Source organism: Physeter macrocephalus, unplaced genomic scaffold (genome assembly GCF_002837175.3).
Source record: "Physeter macrocephalus isolate SW-GA unplaced genomic scaffold, ASM283717v5 random_684, whole genome shotgun sequence".
Classification (NCBI taxonomy): domain Eukaryota; kingdom Metazoa; phylum Chordata; class Mammalia; order Artiodactyla; family Physeteridae; genus Physeter; species Physeter macrocephalus.
Genome location: NW_021145946.1, coordinates 1 through 20,850, shown reverse-complemented (window position 1 = coordinate 20,850; position 20,850 = coordinate 1). Strand labels below are relative to the sequence as shown.

The following is a 20,850-nucleotide window of genomic DNA, read 5'->3' as shown; positions in this document are numbered from 1 at the left end:
CCGCTGAGCCTGCGCGTCCGGAGCCTGTGCTCCGCAAGGGGAGAGGCCACAACAGTGAGAGGCCCGCGTACCGCAAAAAAAAAAAAAAAAAATAAAAAAATACAGGGAGGCAACCCTATTTCAGAGCTGAAGGATCCAAAAGGTCTCTGCCTTTCCCACAGGGTAACCAGTCATCCCAACTCTTTCCTGCAAGCATTCTCTGTCCACAGCACTTGCCTTATTATTGTTTTTCTCAGGGCTGCAAATTACTTCAAATAAACAAGCTAGTACGTAAAAAGTAATGGCTGGAATGCTTGGTTTCCACTAAATGATTATGCTATGGGAACATTGCGCCTTCTGGAATACCGGGGTAAGGTGATGGATGGACAGCCGGTGCACAGAATGTTCTGTTCTGAGCTGCAAGTTGGTGGCTTTCATTCTCGTGCTTGGCCTTGCACAGGTTCGCAATCAGCGAGGAGAACTTGAGCTCTCAGGGTTCTCTGGGAGCCTGTCTCCTTTGCCCGGGGCCAGGTTCTGGCGCAGAGAGTGGATTCCAGAGCCGGCCCTGCCTGCGCTGCTTGTGAGCCTGGCTGACAAGCTCACCTCAGCCAGATGGAAGCTGCCGTTAGCATATCTTCAGGGAGCAGAGGCTCCCCAGGTAAAGCTGTCTGGTGGGCGGGCCAGGAAGAAAACTCTCGGGCTGGGTCTGCTCCAGGTCAAACCTGCGGGAAGGCAGATCCCTAGCAAGTGAACCTGCCCCTGCCCAGGGCTGGCCCCACTAACTGATCCTTGTCCCCAGCCTCTCCCTGTCTCCTCTTCCGCCCATTGAGCCCACTCAGACATCTCTCGTGGGGTCACTGCTGACGCCGTCTGAGTAAAGACGTGAAGGTGCCCCGTGTGACCCCGTCCATAGTGGACGCCCTGTAAAGGTTGGATCCCTCTCTCCCACCTGAAACGTGAGCAATGCTGATTTTCTACCGCACGTTGAACGTGAGGCTGCAGCTTCAGCCAGGGACTCCCCACCCCACAGCCTGACCCCAGGGGAATTATGTCTGCGTGGCCATCAGGCTGACCCCCGGAGGCAGCCTCGCCTTGGTCCACCTTTCCCATTAACACATCCTGACCACCCCAGGGCTCACTTCTCAGGGAACGCACAGGGGCTCTGGGAAGCTGTTCAATAGGACTGTCTGTGTCTCATCATTCACCATCAGGGAAACGTGTATTTCTCAACACGGCCACCGTGGGAGGTTTTGTGGAAGGAGGGTCTACTGCGGTTGCTGGGGACGACAGCAAATGAACTCAGGAGACAGAGAAGCCACCAGGAGAGACACGTACTCTGGAGGGTGAGGAAGCTGGGCCACGGGCAGCCCAGCTGAACATGAAAGGGATTAAAGTACTTGTGGTACATGGTGAGGTGGCATTTCTGTTTGAAATGAAAGGAGAGAGGGTTTCCCGGTAGCCTTGGTATGTCGCATCATCTTTCTGGCAGAGAGTGAAGGCCACCAGACACGGGGATGGAATGGCTCTGCAGTTCCCAGCGGCCTTGCGGAGCTACTGTGTCATAAGCCAGAGAGCAACTGAAATTACACATACGTCCATATTTGCTGTTGTTGAAAGATCATCGAAGCAAGATTCCCGGGGCACAGCTTTGTGGCCCTTCTCAAGCTGGTCCAGGAATTGTTTACGAGGCCGGGTTTAACACGATGCCAGGAATTGTGTATCACTACTGGACTTCTTGGATATCTGCTGGAATCAAGGAGCCAGACGAGAGGGAGGGAAATCATCTGAGTGAGAAGGAGGGGGGAACCGGAGCCAATTCTCTCGGTGACTCGGGATGACCTGCCCTTGTGCTCACACTGCCCTGTAGCCTTCTGCTGGCAGGACCTCGTGTACTGCTGATATTTTTATCTCTGTGTTAAGTGGTACTTTACCTTTATTGTTCTGGTTCCCCATCAACACAGCTTGCCATCTTCCCTTCCTGCCTTCTTTCTTGGCACTGAAGACACACACCTGCCTGCCTTTCCAATCTTTCTGGCAGGCCTGGGGTAACAAGAGGAGGGCAGGAGGTTGCCAGCAGGATCCCCCTCCAGCAGTGGGCTGTGCTGAGAAAGTGCAGGAAAAGCAGGTGGGCCCTGTAGGCTCCTGGCCGCTGGCAGGCTATGTCCCTTCAGAGTGGCTCGTCAGGGCCCTGCCTGGTCAGTTTGCTCAGTCCTGGGTCATGTGCAAGTGTTCCACGCACAGGCCGCCCAGGAGGAAAAGACCAGAAACAACCACCCCCCACCTCATGTGAGAGGCCCTCGGCACCCCACGGCCAGCTGTTTTGCAGCCAGGCGGTACTGAGCGTCCTTTGTTTCTCGCAGCGATGACTTCCCTCTTTGGGTCAATTATGCAGCCTAAGAGCTGTTATTACTTCTGAACAAAGTGTGCCGTGCAGCCTGTGGCAGCTTTAAGGGCAGCCTTGACAGCCAGCACCCTGCCACCCTCCAAAGACAGGGGGAGAGGGTGCCCCCAGCAGGTGGCGGTTGCTTGGCTGGCTGCTTGGTCTTGTGGCCACCACCCTGCCAGGGCCATGAGTTACCAGAGGGCATTTGCTTGTTCGGGAGACCCATGGGAGGAGCTGACGTGCCTGGGGAGATGCTCAGAGGGTCCTCCTTTTGACCTGCCTTGGAGGCCAGCTCAGCAGCGTGAAGAAAAGCTGTGGGGCTCAGTTTGTCCCTGGGTGCCTCGCTCAAGAGAACTGAAGTTCAAGGCACAACAGGTGAGAGGGGGCAGCCCCAGGGGCGTGGCTCCTGGGAAGCAGGATTTGGGATTTGGAGGGAAGCTTAGAGCTCTCCTAGTCCTAATCTCTACCAGCCTGGGATCCATGTCTCCAGCGCCTCTGAGGCTCATCTCTGATCTTCCATGACTTCCACGGGTCCTTAAAGAGAGGGTGAGCCCCACACCCGCCAGTGGGTGTTATAACGTGGTTCTAGGTGGCCCCCCTCGGCATGTCTTTGACCAGGGTCGTGAACCCCATGGACGGGAGCTGTGCGTTCTCTGTGGAGGCTCATGCAGAACCTAGCAGGATGAGCTGACCCCAGGTAGTTCTGGAGACACACTACTAACTATGACAAAACCCAAGTAGACAGGGCAGAAATCTCATTCTGTCTTTTTGTTTCACGGACCGTTCTGGGATGTTTCACAGGCTGCAAAGGGATGAATCTGAGGCCACCTCCCCTGGTATATTTGATGAAAGAATTTAAGAGGAGTTGGAAGGAGGGCTACGAAAGGGAGGGACGGTACGGATGGGACCTGTCTGCCGGAGGTTCTGCTGGGCACACGTTTACAGTCGTTCGGTCAAATCCCCTGCAGGGAGAGCTTGTTTCCCCTTAGCTCCCGTGGAATGTTCTGGAGTGAAGAGATGAGGCTCCCTGGCTTCGCTGCAGCTCTCCTTGGGGCTTGTTTTCTCTCAAGCACGACACAGACTTCTCTCCTGGGGATCCCTGACAGGGGTAGAGGCGGGTGTGGTCACCCTGCAGACGTTTTGGGAGCTCCCCTTCTAGGCGACAGACTGGGCTGGGCAGTGCGGGGCTCTGAGGTTGTCAGCTAGTTCCTACCCTCGGGGAGCTGAGGGTCTGTCTTGTCCACCAGTAGCTGTGGTCTGGGGGGCAGGGGATGATTTCGGACCAGCTGGGAACAGCACTGTGGATGCTGCAGGATCAGCAGGCCGGTGGCCACCTCCACCAGACATCCAGGTGTGCAGAGATGGGCCCGTTCAAATCGGACAGCGATAGCTTACTTCCTAATCAACGCCTTGGTCATGGCTCTGAGAAGGCCAAGTGACCACGACAGCAGCCGAGCCTGCAGGTAAAGGAGCCCTTTGCATGAGGTGGCCATGGGTTGCCCAGGCTGTGGGAGCTGGGCTGAGGGGGGTCAGTGAGACGGGGCCTCCACCCTTGTGCCTGGGTTGACTCGGTGCTTCCTGGTATGATGCTGGCCTTGCCAGTCAGTGGAACCCTGAGCACGGTGCATTTTAGGTGGTTTTGTCCCTTCACTGGGCGTTTTCGGTGTTGTTGAAATGGGGCACATAGCAATGGGATGATAAATTGACCTTTTTAAGGGTTGTCAATAATTAGCTTTGTTTTAGCTTAAAACAAAACATTAACTTTCCTGTCTAATCCTTTCACTCGGTCACGGGTTTTCTTATTCACCCTTAGGCAGTACAAGGCTTTTTGCTAGCATGCACCTCTTAGCTGTCCGGCTGCAGCTCAGTTCAGTGGGAGGGGCCCAGCTGATGACATGCTGTGTGTGGCCCCAAAGCTCCGAGCAGGGGCCACTGGGCTGCCCTTCGCCACCCCGTTTGCTCCGTCATAAGCCATAAGGGTCGCCCACCGCCAGGCTCTCTGGCTGTGCCCCTGCTGAGCCGTGGTGCTGTTAACAAGCTCAGTGAAGTAAAAATAGCTGCAAGGACCAGCCAGTTCTGTGCCTCCGAAAGTGTCTTTTTAGGCCCATCACAATTCATCTCAGTGCCACATACAGGGCAGCTTAAATCAGGGGACAGATTTCTTTTTCTTTTCTAAATTCAGATTCTCTAGAGTGAAGAACTGAAAGTGAGGAAGATGGGGAGAAACTGAGGTCCAAGACCGGCCTGCAACCCATGCAGTCATTAGGACCCCGTGCTTGGCTTGATGCTCTGTCATCGCTGCCCTGCAGTTGTGAACATCCTTGAGCAGGGCCCCTCACTCTCATTTTTAAAAATAATTAATTAATTAATTAATTAATTATTGGCTGCATCGGGTCTTCATTGCTGCGTGTGGGCTTCCTTTAGTTGCGTCGAGCGGGGGCTACTCTTAGTTGCGGTGCGTGGGCTTCTCATTGTGGTGGCTTCTCTTGTTGTGGAGCACGGGCTCTAGGTGCGCGGGCTTCAGTAGTTGTGGCACACCCGCTCAGTAGTTGTGGCACGCGGGTTCTAGAGCGCAGTCTCAGTAGTTATGGCGCACAGGCTTAGTTGCTCCGTGGCATGTGACATCTTCCCGGACCAGGGCTTGAACCCGTGTCCCCTGCATTGGCAGGCAGATTCTTAACCACTGTGCCACCAGGGAAGCCCCCCTCAGTCTCATTTGACACTGGATCCTGTGTGTGCAGTTGGGGTCCTGTGGTCTCCCTGTGAGCAGGTCTGGTTTGCCCACGACCACATGGAGATGTGCTGGGCACTGCACGCCCTTCCAGGGTCCATGCGGTTGGTGGAGGTGCCTCCTTAGTCTGGGTGGGACTCTGCTCCTGGGGTGGTCTTCCCGTTATATCTGGGCCTGGCCTTGCATGGGTCTCTCTGGTGCTGACCAAGCCCCTGGGCTGGTCCTGAAAGGCCCGACTGGCCTCCACGTTGGACCCTCCCTGGCATGTCTGTTTTCTCCTGGGCTCTCTGTCTGTGTCATGTCTATGTGGTTCCTTGAAGGGGAGGACCAACCCAGCTCTCTGTTGCCCTTGGCAGGTTTCACCTCCCGCAGCCAGCAAACGTTGGCTGAAAATCCCACTCTGCCTGTTGGCCTTGGAGGAATGGACGTGGCCTCTGGGTGGCTCCCTGTGCAGCCCTGAGATAGAGTCCCATAGTGCAAGGGGACCCCAGAGGCTGCACCCTCCTGAAGTCACATCATTTCCGCCTGCAACACGGTTTGTTCTTCAGTGTCCACGTGCTTGGGCGTTTTTGCTTTTGCTCAGGGCTCCTGTCTTGCGTGGGTAGTTCCTGCAGCCCAACTGATGGGGCTGGAGGCTCACCAGCGGGCAGAGTGGCCCAAAATTCACACAAAACTCTGTGGATGAATGTTAATCTGGGCTACCAGTACCGAAGTCAAGGTCTGAGCTTGCTAACATTTCTTCTGAAAATCAGGGAACGCTCTGCACTCAGGCGGATGTGAAAAAGCCCGTAAGGCATGACTTACTGGACAACAGAACCATTCTGAGAAGTGGGAGAGGTGGTCCTTATATTGCAGCTCTGACTCATGGCCTGATATCAGCCTGTATGATGTCAGAGGGAAATAGAGTTTGACAAGGTCAACCGCAGAGCTCGGAATCCTGAAAGGGAAACTGTCCTCCTTCCCACTGCCTCTTGGAGAGGACGGGAAATCCCACAGGTGCCCGGATGCTGCCGGGCCTGGCCTTCAGTGATGTATGGTCCTGTAGTGTAAACAGAGAATGGGGAGGGGCGGGGAGTGGAGGGGTGATAGTGCAGGTTTGGGGCTTCAGTTAAGGAGCCCCTGAATTCTGTTACTCACCCAACACGTTTTACACACTTAGTGCATGCCAGGTGCTATTTTAGAAGTAGCAGACACGCAGGGTAGCAGATCTTGCCCTGGGAGGGATGGACATGTGGGGCAAAGAATCACACATGTCAGGTGATGACAGAAGTAAGCACACGATTACAAAGTGTCACAAGTCCATGAAGGCACATGCTAAGGAGGGAACACTATGCTGAAAGCTGAAGGACCAGTGGGAGGGATGTAGGTGGTGTGTGTGTGTGCAAGGTTATCCCAGATAGAAGGGACAGCATGTGCAAAGGCCCTGGGGCAGGAGACTCTTGGCCTGTTCAAGGGACTGACAGGGGGCAGGGGGGTGGAAATAGCTTCGTGCTGATGTGGTGCCACCAAGAGGAATTTACGTTAAATAAAGGGTCCATGAAACTACTTGCTTTTCCGGTGTGTGTGTGTGTGTGTGTGTGTGTGTGTGTGTGTGTGGAGTGCGTGCACACACATAGGTGGCAAGGCAAAGAAGAAGGGAGCATAGGGGGAAGGAATTGGGCAGCCCCTGGTACCCCACAAACAGAATCCTGCAGAAGACTGAAGCTGTGGTCTTATAGACATCATGGTGTGGACCCGGCAGATGTCAAACATACCATACGAGTGGGTCACACCAGTCACAGGCAGCCTGGGGGCAGGGGTAAGACAGGGGTGGAGGGTCTTTTCCCCCAAAGGAGGGAGGCTGCGTCTTCCCAACATTCCCAAAGGGCTATTTGCTATTGATTAGGGGGGGACTCTGGGATTAGAAGAGAAAGTGGGGTGGGACGTTTTTGCTGTCCTTTTTTGTTAAAAAGGGAGTGGAAGTGCCATTCCCTGAGCACCTACAGGGGTCAGGCACGGTCCCCTTGCTTTATCACAACCACCTCTTGAGAAGGAGTCCCTTAATCCCTGAGTCCCTCAACCAGCCAACAGCACTGAAGGGAGGGCAGACGGCGGCCTGGGACCCAGGGGCTGTGCCTCTCTCTGCAGCCTGCTTGCTGGTTGGCCTTGCTCCAGGAGGCCTGACATCACAAGCCCCTCTCTCCTCATCCTCTTGCAGCCCTGGTCCTCGGCAGCCTCCCTGTCCTCTGGCTGCGCTGCCTTGAGGAGGGCCTGGTCTCCAGCCCTGTCCTGCTTCTGCCCTGAGCTTTCCCGGGCCCGGCCCAGAGCTTCCCACACCTGCAGCCTCAGGTTTCTCCTCTCATCCTCCTCTGTGGCCTGGAGAGCTTACTGCCCCTGAGAGTGTCGGGGAGGGGGAAGCGGAGGGAGGCGCCAGGTCCAGGGGGTGAGGGGGTTGGGAGGGCGCCAGGCCTTCGGTGTCGGGGGCAACTTGGGGGTTCTCCATTGCCCTGATCACCAGCAGGGTGAGCTCACTAATCTTGCTTTCTCCTTTATGCAATGGAGATCTGGGTCCCGTTGGTCTAAATACTGTGAGCTGAACCCGTGGTCTGTCATGCAGACTTGGCACAGAGCAAAGTCTGTCCCTATAAGCCTCCTTCCTGCCCTTCCTTCCACCGTTGACCGCCCCTGGCCCCCGACAGAGCTAGGCTGTCCTTGGGGTCCCCAGGAGCCTGGGGTGAAGCTGGCCTGGGCCAGGCGGTGGTCCCAGGTTCCCACATGCCAATCCACTCCCGTCCCCACATGGAAACCCCAAAAGATCTTGGGGGCAGAACATTCCCAGGTCTAGTTTGCTCCTTTTGGGCAGTTTCTTTCTGGAAAACAGTAATTTGCCAGTAATAAGAGGCAACCCTGGGACTCGTTGGACCAGATGGAGTGTCCCCGGAGCACAGATTCCATTGCTTATCACTAAGACTAGGGAAGAGGGAACCCCAGCACCCACTGTGGCCGCCCAAACAGTCTGCTTCCAGAATTGGAGTTCCAGGCACTGTGCTGGCAGCCAACTGGTTTTCTTCCTGTTGACTCTTTTATCTTCCAGAAATGACCCCTCACAATAGCCTCCTCGCCCTACTATGTGCGGCTCCGTTTCTGTCTTGTGCCCTTCGTGCTCCCAGCTCTGGAGAAACCCCTGACCATCTAGTAAATACAAAAGGTATCGTCCCAGAAAGCCATCTTTTGAAGTCAATTCGTAAAAGACAAGCTCCCTGCCCATCTGGAAGCCGCATGCCCCTTAGAGGCAGCCAATATGAAATTTATTCCTTGAATGCCCCCTTTTTTGGTTTTAATAACAACACTCTTCAAAGCCAGCCTGTGTAGCAGGAGTTCTTTCCTCATCGGTGAAGGAAGCTTGTCTTCTCTCACGTTTGCGGCCGTCCCTTTCTCCTTTAACCATGTCTACAGAACTTCGAGGCAGCCGTTCCCGCTGACAAGCCCCGGTTTCGGCCTGGTATTCGTGGGCCTGGGGCTCTGAGCTGAGAAGGGGTGTCCCGAGGCACAGATTCCCACTTTCCCCTTGATGAGTGTGATATTATGATTTACAATAAATATATAGTTTGGGCTTTGCCCGGTTTCCTGGCTCATGGCTCCCCAAACCCTTGGAATTCTGAGCTATGAGAACAATGGGAGCATCTTTTGTTATAATGTTTTGTCCCTTGTCCTCAGTTTCTGAAATTGCTTCAGAGCCATAAAGGTGAAATGGATGTCCTTTTCCACCACGCCTGAGTTTATGTTAATGAGGTGACTTTCGGATCACACCTAAGGATGGGGGGCTTGTTGCCAGGGGACTCAACCACGAATAGAAGGCTGGAACTTTCAGCCCCATGCCCTGATTTCCAGGGAGGGGAGAGGACATTGAGTCAATCACCAATGGCCAATGATTTAATCAATTGTAACTGTGTAATGAAGCCTCCACAAAAACCCAAAAGAACGGGGTTCAGAGAGCTTCTGGGTTGGTGAATAAGGATGCTTCCATGTGCCGCTGGACAGGGCCCCAAACTCACAGGGACAGAAGCTCCTTTGTTTGGGACCTCGCCTTAACAGGTGAGTAAACGGGTTTCCTGAGTTCTGTGAGCCTCTCTAGCAAGTTAATGGGACTCAGGGTTAATGGGAACCTCTGACCTATGGCTGGTTGTTCAGAAGCACAGGTGACCACCTGGACTTGCAATTGGCATCTGAATGGAGGGCGGTCTAGTGGGAATGACCCCTTAATCTGTGGGATGTGACACTCTCTCCAGGTAGAGAGTGTCAGAATGAAATGAAATTGTAGGGCACCCAGTCAGTGTCTGCTGAGAACTGCTTGGTGTAGGAAAACCACACAGCATATGGTAACAAGCTACAGGCAGGTAAAGTTTAACGTGGTGGAAAAGATTCACGGTGAATGCTTTCCTGAGGCAAGACAGGCACCAGGGTCAGGCTGGGAAGTGGTTGCTCTGGTCCAGTAGGGCCCCGCTGCCCTCCTGAGCTAACCTGAGAGGGCCAGCCATCAGCCCTGCATGGTGGCTAAGGGGGAGGTGCCCTCCGCCGTGGGCCTGGGCCTCCACGTGAACGTCTGCGCAGTGGCAGCCCCGAGTGTCTCCTGGTTTTCGTATGTGAGCTGTGGTGCTGGGCCTCTGGGCGATGCCGTTCTAGGTGTGGGCTTTATTGGTGTCCAAGCACTTGATGGGTCATATGAACAGTCCCTTGTTGCTGCCCTTCCCCTCTAAATATCTGTAAATGTTAACATCTTTGCAAGGTTGGGGAACACTCAGCCCAAACTGGATGAATAAGAATTACAAAATTATAGCCCTGGGGAGGAGGCTGTTTCTATCATGACTGGACCCATTCTGCATGCTCCTTCTACCTTCCTTTCAAAATAAGCAGGATATCAAACCTGGAACTCACAGGGAAGGTTTGTTATGGACCCCGCAGAGGTGCTTGCAGGAAGGGAACGCAATTCCCTTTCTCTGAGCTGCTGTCGGCCACACTCCATCTGACGCCGCAGGCTTCGACCGGTACAGCCGAAGGCTCTGCATCTTGGCCTGTGTGGCCCCCTCGGTCACTGCCCTCCTGAGGGGGCTGGGGCACAGTTAATGTGCCAGAACCTTGCAGTGCTTATCAGAGGCTGCCAGGCCAGGCAGCCAGTAGCCTGGGGACTTTCTGAGCCCTCAGGATGTCTCCCCAGCACGTCCTCGTCCTTGAAAGGCACCCAGGAGTCCAAAAATGAGAGAGTCTAATTGGGCCTCAGACACTCTGGACTCCTTGTTCGTTCAGAATGTGAGATCTGGTTGATAACCGACAGTGTTGGCGTTCGCTTATAAGGTCGTTACGAGGCCAAGCTTGGAAACCATGCAGAGTGTGCAGAGTTTCCAAGGCTCCAGCTCAGTGGAGGCTTCACAGCATGCTCGGCTGTTTGCCTGAGCTTAACTGGCTGACCTCCACTGCTGCATGTACTTATCAGGAACTTGTCGAAAGGGAAATTTTTCTGTTTTACAAGAAAATGGAATGTTTTCTGCAGGAGCCTTCCAGGACTGGCAGGCAGAACACCAGCAAAGGTTGAGAGAACTTAGCCCATGTTGATCCTGTGTGATGTTTGATTAAAGGTTTTTGTAAACGTCTGCCTCAGAAAGGGCTGGGGGGAAGGCCAGTGGGTTCAAGGGTCAGTCTTATCAGAGATCATGAGAAGTAAAATGCTTGCAAAATACTCTGGCATGGAAGACAAAACCCAGGTCACATCCCAGGGAAACCTGCTTCCAGGAGGAGATTCCTGGGGTGCTCTTGGGATTAATACCATAGGAGGGAGCAGAAAGCAGTAGGGTTGGTCAGATGGAGGTGTGCAGACTCCGTGCAAGCCCACTAAGGCCGCAGATGAGCCCTCGGGGCACCGGGGAACGCAGTGAGGGGCAGGGCAAAGCCCATTGCAAGGTGGAAGAAGACGAGGCTGCAGGTTGATGTGGGTGCACATGATTCAGGCAAGCCCTCCTTCAGCCACAGTTCCTGCCTGTGGCTTCCGGGCACGCACCTGCAGCCCACGGGCTCCCTCTCTCCAGCAAGAAGCATTGGGCCGTGTGGCTGAGCTGGGGACTCCAGGACTTGAGAGCAGCCTGCAATCAGTGGGAGCTGGGTGTTGGCGGATAAATCCTGACCCCCGCATGGACGACTCTGAGGCAGCATCTATGTGTCACCGTATTGAAAACATACAACTTTTATCTGTAGGGGTTCCCCAGAGAAACAGAACCAATAAGATAGACAGATAGATGGATAGGTGGATGTAAGAGGAGATTTATTATAGGAACTGGCTCACACATTTATGGAGGCTGAGAAGTGCCACCATCTGCTGTCTGCAAGCTTGAGAGCAGGAAAGCCTGGTAGAATTCAGTCTGAGTCCCAAGGCCTGAGAACCAGGAGCCCCGATGTCTGAGGGCAGGAGTAGATCCCACCTTAAGAGGAGAGAGGGAATCTGCCCTTCCTCTGCCTTTTTGTTCCTTTCAGGTCCTCAGCAGACTGGATGATGTCCGCCCACACTGGCAAGGGTGATCTTTACTCAGTCCACGGAATCAAATGCTGATCTCTTTTGAAACACCCCACAGACGTACCCAGAAATAATGTTTTACCGGGTATCTGGTAAATAGTTTCACCGGTCAAGTTGACGTATAGAATTAACCATCACACAGCCTCTTCAGAAAACAGCCCCAGTGTGGCCCTCTCAGATTGGCTCTGCCTGGAGAAGTAGGACAGGAGCCACCCGGAGCTCTTCACCGGAGTAGGAGGGATGGAGCTGGTCTGGGCTGGCTGGGGAGAGATAATCCATCATGCCAGACCGAGACTGTCCATGGGAGGCCAGAGGGTCTAGCCTTTGCTTTTCCTCTCCAGCCAGCTTAGAGGAGCCATATGAAGAGCAGTTAGGCCAACAGACCTCCTGGTGGTTGGATGGATTAGTCTTTGTGGGCAGCATCTTTAAAAACCACAATAAGGAAAGTTCTGGGATTTCGATCAGTGCCAAGTATTTCAGGGTCCAGGCCATGGCTGACATCCCTCCACGGTGCCATTGGAGGCACTGACCAGTGTGTCCAGAGAAGTTCTGAAGGCGGGTTATGGCTTGGATGCTAATGTTGGCCAAACCACCATTCTCTGTTGGAAGGCTCTGAAGACGGTACCAGCTCTTCTGAGAGTGAACCAGGGCGATTCTTTAACCATGCCGGTCACCATCAGTTTTTAGACTTAGTCTGTGCTCCGCATGGACTGTTCTCCTGGTAGCTGCGAAGATCTATGGAAATGGGCACAAGTTGCCCCAAGATGCCGTGCTCTCGTAGATGTGTGGCCGGGATCCATGCAGATTTTCTTTGATCTGACTCATCACATTGGAGAAAGCACCATGCCTCCCTGTTCTCCTGTGAGCTTCCTTTAAAAATCAACAATGAATTAACTTCTGATGACCATAGATAACAATCGACATAGATTTTAGAATTAAAATTAAAGAAATACAAACAACAGGGTGCTGATAGATTCCTTCCAACTCCCCTCAGTTCTCGGCAAGCACTCATTGCTTCATGGAACCCCAATACCACCCTGGATCTGGAAAACTTGTGCCGGACCTTGTGGGAAAGGTTCCACTTCTGCCTGTGGCTTTGCCAGTGTTGAAACCCCGATGGCCTTTCTCTCAACCTGCGGATGTGTGCAAAACCTTCCCTGTGCCAAGGGCCGAGGGCTTAGCTCCGCCCTGGAGAGCCGATCCCCTTTTGGAGGCTGAGGAGGGCTCCTGGCTCCTTGGGGAGAGACCTAACCCTAACCTAACCTTAACCCTAACTGATGGTGGATGCAGCATGCAGCCGTGGGGCTCATGGAATCAGTGGATTTTTTACTGAGTTACAGGCTTTCTGCCCCTTCCAGTCAGCTATGTATATGGCGGCTATTTTTCCACTGATTAGCTCCCTTCATCTAAGTAAATCCCTGAGATTGATTTTTTTAAATCCCCGGATTGTGCTAGATACCATTCATTAAAGGAAATGAGGGTCTTTCCTCCAACATTTAAAAATACATTAAAAATACTTTAGTCGAGAACTGAGAAGCTTGAAGGTGGTTCTGCGTTTGCAGACACTTGTTCCTTCTCTTTTTTGGGCTCTGTTGTACCTTGTGGCTGATCCCCCTCATTAAGTGGACCGGGGCACCCAGGCCTTTTAATGGCTCTCACCAGATGGTGGTCTCTGAGAGCCGGCCGGGGGCTTCCTTTCTTTCCTGTGAGTGATGAGCCTGGCTGTAGGGGGCAGTGTGTTTGGGTGCCCTTGCTGGTGTGAGACCAGTGTCTGTGACCTGGGTTCTTCAGTCCAGGGAGAGGCCTGGGAAGTTGAGCCATTTGTCCTGCAGGATGCTCGGTGGTGCAATCCTCAAGCCGTCAGCAGCATGACTATCCAAACACGACCCTGAATGCATTATCTGTATGCTGATCCGAGAGTGCCAAGGCTCTCCCCTCCAGATTCCCAAGGCGGCCATGGCCGTGACCGTCCCCTGATCCAGAGCCCTGAGTCGGCCCTGTCCTTGCCCAGCTTAGCCCTCGTGGGGATCCTCCCTCCACGTGAACCTGCAGCCTTGGGGCTGTGCAGTCCTTGGACCCGGCCTGCCGCTGCCTCTCTCAGGCTACTCAGGAGGGTTTGAGGTAGATCGAGATTGCTCCTCCACTAAGCTGGAAGCCTCAAGGGATGGGGGACACGACTCGGTTCCCAGACAGTTTCAACATCCGCTCCTGCATTCCGAGCATGTTCAGTGCGGTGCCTTCAGAGGGGTAAGCAGTCTCCAGTTTTCCACACTCCCCACCCCTCCTTATAGTACACCTGGGCATTTTGTGCAGCCACCAAAGGCGTTGGGAAGTGTCACCTTCTAACTCTGAACTGGCATTAACGTCATGATTTCAAGCCAGTTAGGGACCATGGCCCATGGGGTAGGCACCGGGGCTGCTTCTGGGAGGCGGGGACAAGAGGCCCGGTTCGCATAGGTCCCAGCACTCAGGTGCGGCTTCTCTTTGTGTCTTTTCAGTCCACGGACTATGCTTCGCTGTCTGACCTCCCTTTCCAATAAGCTCTCTTTGGGTGACTCACTGGCTGAGGGCTGTGATGACGTCACAGAGCACGTGAGCGGAGGGCAGGTCTCCAGGCGCTGCCTGATGGACGCCCAGCCTCTCTGCTTGCTTCCCTCCTCCTCATCTCTTTGTCCACTTGGCCAGATCCCATAGGGCCTTCCCATTTTAGCTCACATCTCACCTTCTCAGTAACACGAGCTCCCACCCTGCCTGTCCCTGGACCCCCTGCTTTCCCTTTCCTGGCAGCTTGTCGCTGTCTGCATTCTACAGGACTTCAGTGTTTTTTTTTGTTTATGATGGGGTCCGCCTCTGCTAGAATGCAGACCCTGAGGGCAGAATCTTGTCTTGTTCAGAACAAATGCCGTGTTCTGAGCAGAATGCAGTTCTGGGGTAAATATCTGGTGACTGAATCAAACACAGGTTGAAGCTGCGGGAGCCTGGCTCACCTCGCCCGGCGTTCCATCCTCAAGGTGTGAAACCCAGGCCCCGAGAGCCCACTGACTTGCTGGAGATGACAGGATAGTCCTGGCAGAGGTGGAGTGGGGGCCTGGGGTCCACTCAGGGACCCTCCAGTGGCTCACCATTCCCATGAGCCACTGTGAATTCCCCACCCCCTCGTCCTCCTCAAATTCCCCCTGCAGATGGCGTGGGGGGCCTGTGGGCAGCCCTCCAGGCACTGAATGAATGAGCAGGTGAGCGCGTGTCGAAGGCTCTGACCAGCCACCCCTGTGTAGCATGGACGGGGCGCTGGGCACAGGTTCTCGAGTCTGGCCTCCATCACCAGCTGCTTGGCCTGGAGCAAGCTATGCCACTTCTCCGTGCCTCAGTTTTCCCATCTGCACAGTGGGGATAATAAGAGCAGTGCTTACCTCCTAAGATTACTGTGTGGTTTAAAGAGGAAACGGTGAGGAAAGTGCTTAGGACAATGCTGGCCCTTTAGGAGGGACGCAGTAGATGTTCACTGTTGCATTAATAAGAGCAGTAAATGTTCTTGTTACAGTGTTCAGTAAACAGCGTAGGAAGAAGGAATGATACACAAGTGCACACATCCTTGGAGGGATCTGCAAGCATCTCACAGGCGCTTTCTCGGTGCATAGCAGGCAACGCAGCAGGGAGTCTCCAGTTAATAGGTTTTCTTTTTGGAGTGTCTACAGCCCTTTCTCTGTCATTTACTAGCCCTGCACCCACGCCCACCGGGAAGCTCATTGGTTTATCCTGCAGCAGCCTGTCCACTCAAGAACATATCAGTGGTGCCAAGGAATCCGTTCTGCTCCTTCCCTTCCTCCCATTCAGAATTCCTTCCTCCTCAGCCCCGTAAACTTGCTGCTGCTAATGGACTAGTCACTGTACTGAGGCCCCAGGGCGCTGCCTCTTTCCTCCAAGTGTTGGGACTGCACCCCACATACTAACACACTGTGTGGCCCCAGGACCCATGCTGGGACCAGGTGGGGTCAACACCGCAGTGAGGGGAGGACGTGGATTTCAGAAGAAACGGCCGTGGAAATGACTGTGGTGAGGCTCAACCCGGAATGCCTTCCTGCAGCTCTCTGTCCCAGCATCCTCTGGGGCCCCACTCCAGTAGCTTTCTGGCTGCTGTCACACTTGGCTTTTACTGGCAGGCAGGCTCCCCCATCGCTGCAGTCTGTGGGTATGAGGAACATCAGACTTTCACTTCTCCAAGCTGATGACGAGAGTGCGGATAGCAGGAAAAACACAGCCAACAGGCAGTCCCAAACTCCCAGGGAGGGGCCGAGACCTTCCCATCCTGAAGGCCAGCGCTCTCGCCCGCAGCCCCTGTGATAAAATTCCTCTCTCTCATTTCGGTGTCCCAAAGCAGAAGTCCTTATGGATGGAGGAGGGCTGTAGGGCCTGGGAGAGGTGCTGAGGAGGGCTTAGCGGTGCCTTTGGCCTTCCGCAGAGACTCCTGGGTAGCTCTGCAAATCACCACCACCCAGGGCTCCTGGGAGGGGCTGAAGGCCTGCTGTGGGCCCCGGAAATAACAGAGGGGGCTTGGTCAGCTGCCTTCTTTCTAGAAGGCATGGAATCTGCTGTCCTGAGGGTGGGTGACCTCCCTTTCTGTTTCTGTTGTTCAGCCTCCTCCGAGACCCAGCTGCCCTGAGCAAGGCGATGATAGGACATGCTGGTGACTGGATTTCCAGGTGGGGCTGCCCTTGATCAGGAGGAGGGGCATTTGCAGCTGCAAGTGGACCCTGACTCCAGACCCAGGAGGGAGTTTCCGCAGGGCAGTAAAAGGAGAAGCGGTGATTGGCTGCTGGGTATCCGGACCCTCCCCCAGGAGCACCACGCCCACCCTTGCACGCTCAAGGTCTCACCCACACTGCTCCTGACAAGGAGTCAGAGCCGAGGGGAGCTGCCTGTCCCCCAGCCCAGAGGCAGCACAGGGGTTGCCTCCCCCAGTCGGTCAACAGGCCCAGTTATTGGAACAAGCTCTGAAAGGAAACAAGAGCTGCCCAGAGGGGCCGGGGCCTCCAGGACTGGCATCTAGAGGTGGTAAACGAGTCTTTCTCAGTGTCTCCCCGTTCAATGCGCATTTATCAGGACAAGGGCCCCTCCCTCCCAACCAGGATGCACCTTGCATATCTCACTGTGGGGTGATGGTCAGATAGCGAGGCCTCTGTCCACTCCTATAATCTTCTTGAGTTACCCTCTACCCAGTGGCCCCATCCCTAATTATTCCCAGGGTCCAATGGAGTAGGGGGTGGGGAGAGAGAGAACGCTGTCTTTCAAGACCCCAGAAAGGCTCTGTGGAGTTCTTACAGCCAGAGCTGAGTCCTGCTTTCCAGGGCAAGGCTGGGGTGGGGTCCTGGCCTTTGCGTTCCTTGAACCCCGAGTGTTAGCGTTTCCATACTAAGGTCCCTGGAGGCCTGAGGTCAGAGGTCTATTTCCAGCATCATTCCCATTCCCTGTCCCCCCACCCCCCGACCCCAAGGCAGTGTCACCTGCAGAGCAAGCACCTGGGGGCTGAGAGGGCAGAGGGCAAGTGCCAAGTCACCGAGCAGCAAGGCCCGCGGCCGCAGTGCTGTTGGCAGGGCCACTGGAATTCATACCTTCCTCCAGCCAGCCTGCGCGGCCATTCTTTGGCAGCCTCCATCTAACGGTCTCCAAGGTTAATCTTTTCTCTTCTTTAAGGGCACCCAGCTTGCTGCCTCAGGCCTCTGATCATGGCGGGAGTCTGAACTGAAGGTGTGTGAGGGGTCTGGGAGAGGAGAAGAAAGGGACCAGGAGCTGTGGGCCTGGCCAGCGCTTATCACTCACTGGTGCTGATAATACAGACTTTCAGAGTTTACCTATTTCTTGTCCCTCTGAGTTGGTGCCTCCTGCTCAGTTAGGGCTGACAGCCCAGTGCTCACTGAGAGAGTAGCGTTAAGACACAACTCCTCCTGAGTGGAACTTTCTAGCAGAATGCTGGGGGTGGGGCTTCGGAGCCAGACCACCTATGTCCCGGGGAGACTATCCCCCCACCCCTTCCCTGTGTGAGCTTAGCCAGGTGGCATCTTTTAGGCTTACCTAAAGGTTTGCATGCCAGGCCCTGGGGCAAACTGTATCTTCCAAAGGGGTCACACCAGCATCCATCCCACCCACTAGCTCTCTGACAGTCTGACTTCGATGTTCCTACACCTTTCTGGAAATTGTGCCCCCAGTGAACTGTGCTGGAGGTCTTGCTGTGAGGCTCTGAGGCCATCAGGGGTCACAGACGTTGCCCGGCTGCTCCTCTGGTTTCGCTTGCTCTGGGGGAAGCCAGCTGACCTGCTGTGAGGACATTCAAGTAGCTCGAGGATCATCCAACTTGCCCGCCGGGAGTGACTGCAGCCTCCGCTGTCCCCTGACTGACCCTCCTGAGACCCTGAGCTGGAAAAACCCAGGTGAGCGGTGTCTAAATTCCTGCCCCAGGGAAATCGGGAGAGATAATAGAGATTGCTGTCATGTCCAGACACTACATTTTGAGTTTTGTTACTTAGCCATTGCACCCCGAGCAGGTCTCCAGCATGAAAGGAGACCGTTCTTGCATTACTGAATCTCAGATTGCAGGCAGGCTGAGACTTCCTAGCTCAATGAAGCTTCTTCCAAAAATCCGGACCATATGCTTCACTTTATGAATAAAATATCTGTTGCACCCGCTGACCATTTAGGTATCGATTTCTAAGGTTTTTGGATGTGGCTATCTTGTCTTTGATGAAACTGAAAGCAAAACTGAGATGCATACCCTTCTCCTGGGTCCCCTTGGCACCTCACCCATGCACAGCACATATCAGTACCTGGGCTCCTAGTTTATTTTTCTCCTTTTCCAACCAGAAACCACTGGAAATAAGAAGAAAGGGACTGCTGACCTACCTGTTTGCCTGGACATCTAGAAAATAATTTTAAATATTTATATGTGATCTGCAAGAGATTACACATTTGCCACGGAGAACTTCAATTATTAGGTGATCCACTAGAGTAAAAAAACTGTTCCCTTTCGGGAAAGCACTTTATAGGCCTGCTTGAAACTTTGCTCTGTTCTGCTTAAATGTGTTTGGAAAAAAACAAACAAACAAAAACTTGTACTCACAAAAGCAAGTTGCCAAGTGGTTGAAATGGAAGGATGCCCTTGGCTTTGCAGTTCTAGGCACTGGCTCTGAACGTCCAGCTGTGTGCCTGTTTCCCATCAGCCCCTGAAAAGAGCAGCGTTGTCGCTTGGAGCAGCTTCCAGTGGAAAGTTTCTACTGTTCCCTGGGTGGGGCCAACTCGACTTTTGTGAGGGGCAGTGTGTGTGTCCCCCTCTCCATATTGAGCACCAGTTCCCACCGCAGGGAGATATGGCCTTGGGACCGGGTTCTGCAGATGGGACTGGGTGCAACACGTCTTCCTTTGTGTTCTCCCCTCCCTTGTACTGGAGGGAAGTGGGGGGCTTGGATGGTGGCAGGGCCTCTGGAGAGAAGCCCGATTCCCAGAGGACTGTGGAACAGGCACCCTACCCTACCTGCATTGGACTGGGGCTGGGGGAAAGCAAACTCTTATCCTGTTACAACGCGCCTTGGCTAGCCTACCTGCAGACACGCCTGGAGGACAGGTGCGTTTCTGAGTTGCCCTGGTCTTTGCAGAGTCTAGTTGGCGATGTTCACAGAATAAGTGAGTGCAAGAGAAGGGTGACTTCACTTGGGATAGCAAGTGCTCAGTGATTCCTATTTGTTTCCACAAGAGGAAGGAGGAAGAAAGGGCTGAGATAAAACACTGAATGGGAAAGTGGAGCCCGCCAAGCTCTTGGCGTCTTGTCCCTCGTTTATGGCAGAAGAACGGTCCTAAGAGTTGTGGAGGCGGGTCGGCCTTTTGCGTGGGAGGGCAGGCAGCACAGGATGTATTTCCAAGTGTTTACCTTTCTTTCAACCTATTTCGCACTGTGTCCTGGTCAGGCAGCATTACTTAGACTGAATTATTTTTGTCAGTAACCACAGCTGGCAGTAGCAAAATAAGTGAGTGAGGATGTTTTGTATAATACGAGTCCCTTCCTTGACTATAAAGATTTCTTTAGGAAATCTGGTTGTTTGGAACTGTAGACAAAAATCAAGGCACCCCTGGAAAGGACCAAGGTCAAATGGGTTTCTATATTAGCATTATGTATGCAAACTTGAAGTGAGGACAAGTGTATTATTGAATATATTCTGCATGTGTTTACATACTCATCCATAAAGGTACTAAATTGTCCCTCTCCCCTGTGTGTAAAAATGTCATTCTAGGTACATGCACCTATGGGCCTCACAAGCCTGTCCAGAATCAGATCGCCCAAGAGCACCCACCATAGTCAACTGAAGTACATCAGAGCTGACATTCATAAAGAGCCATCAGTCACCCTGTTTCGACTGGAAAAGGAACGTGCAAGATGCCAAGTGGTAAACTATGACGGAAATCTGTTTTTTGGAGCTGGTGTATTTGGCGTTAAAAGAGAACAATTAGATTTCCAACATCTTAAATGATTTTTACAGTGCATGTTCATGTCAAAGAGGGCATTTTTTACTTTTTTATTTAAAAAAGTAAAAAAAAAATTTTACTGAAGTATAGTTGATTTACAATGTTGTGCTAATTTCTGCTGTACGGCAAAGTGACTCAGTTATACACATACATGCATTCTTATTTTACAGTCTTTTCCATCATGGTTTATCCCAGGAGACTGGATATAGTTCCCTGTGCTATATAGTATGACACTGTTGTTTATGCATTCTAAATGTAATAGTTTGCATCTACTCACCCCAAACTCCCAGTCCATCCCTCTCTCTCCCCTGCTCCGCCTTGACAACCACAAATCTGTTCTCTATGTCTTTGAGTCTGTTTCTCTTTTGTAGATAGATTCATTTGTGCCATATTTTAGATTGCACATATAAGTGATATCACGTGGTATTTATCTTTCTCTTTCACTCAGTATGTCAATCTCTAGTTGCATCCATGTTGCTGTAAATGGCATTATTTCATTCTTTTTTATGGCTGAGCAATATTCCATTGTATGTGGGTACCACATCGTCTTTATCCACTCATCTGTTGATGGACGTTTAGGTTGTTTCCATGTCTTGGCTATGGTGAATAGTGCTGCTATGAACATAGGGGTGGATGTATCGTTTTGATTTATAGTTTTGTCTGGATATATTCCCAGGAGTGGTATTGCTGGATCATATGGTAGTTCTA

The 20,850-nt window shown here is 53.1% G+C and overlaps 1 long non-coding RNA gene across 10 annotated transcripts; it reads left to right on the top strand.

Annotated features, from left to right (window-relative positions):
• The first annotated feature begins 229 nt into the window (after positions 1–229).
• On the top strand, positions 230–20,174 carry LOC114485175 (uncharacterized). 10 transcript variants are annotated; one of them, XR_003678652.1, is made up of 8 exons: positions 230–637; positions 1,191–2,737; positions 3,676–3,825; positions 16,269–16,334; positions 17,326–17,379; positions 17,838–18,059; positions 18,490–18,620; positions 19,911–20,174. It is a non-coding gene; the product is annotated as an uncharacterized lncRNA (long non-coding RNA). The 10 variants fall into 10 exon arrangements; XR_003678649.1 differs by having other exon boundaries at positions 17,782–18,059; XR_003678651.1 differs by having other exon boundaries at positions 16,269–16,683.
• The last annotated feature ends 676 nt before the right edge of the window (positions 20,175–20,850 follow it).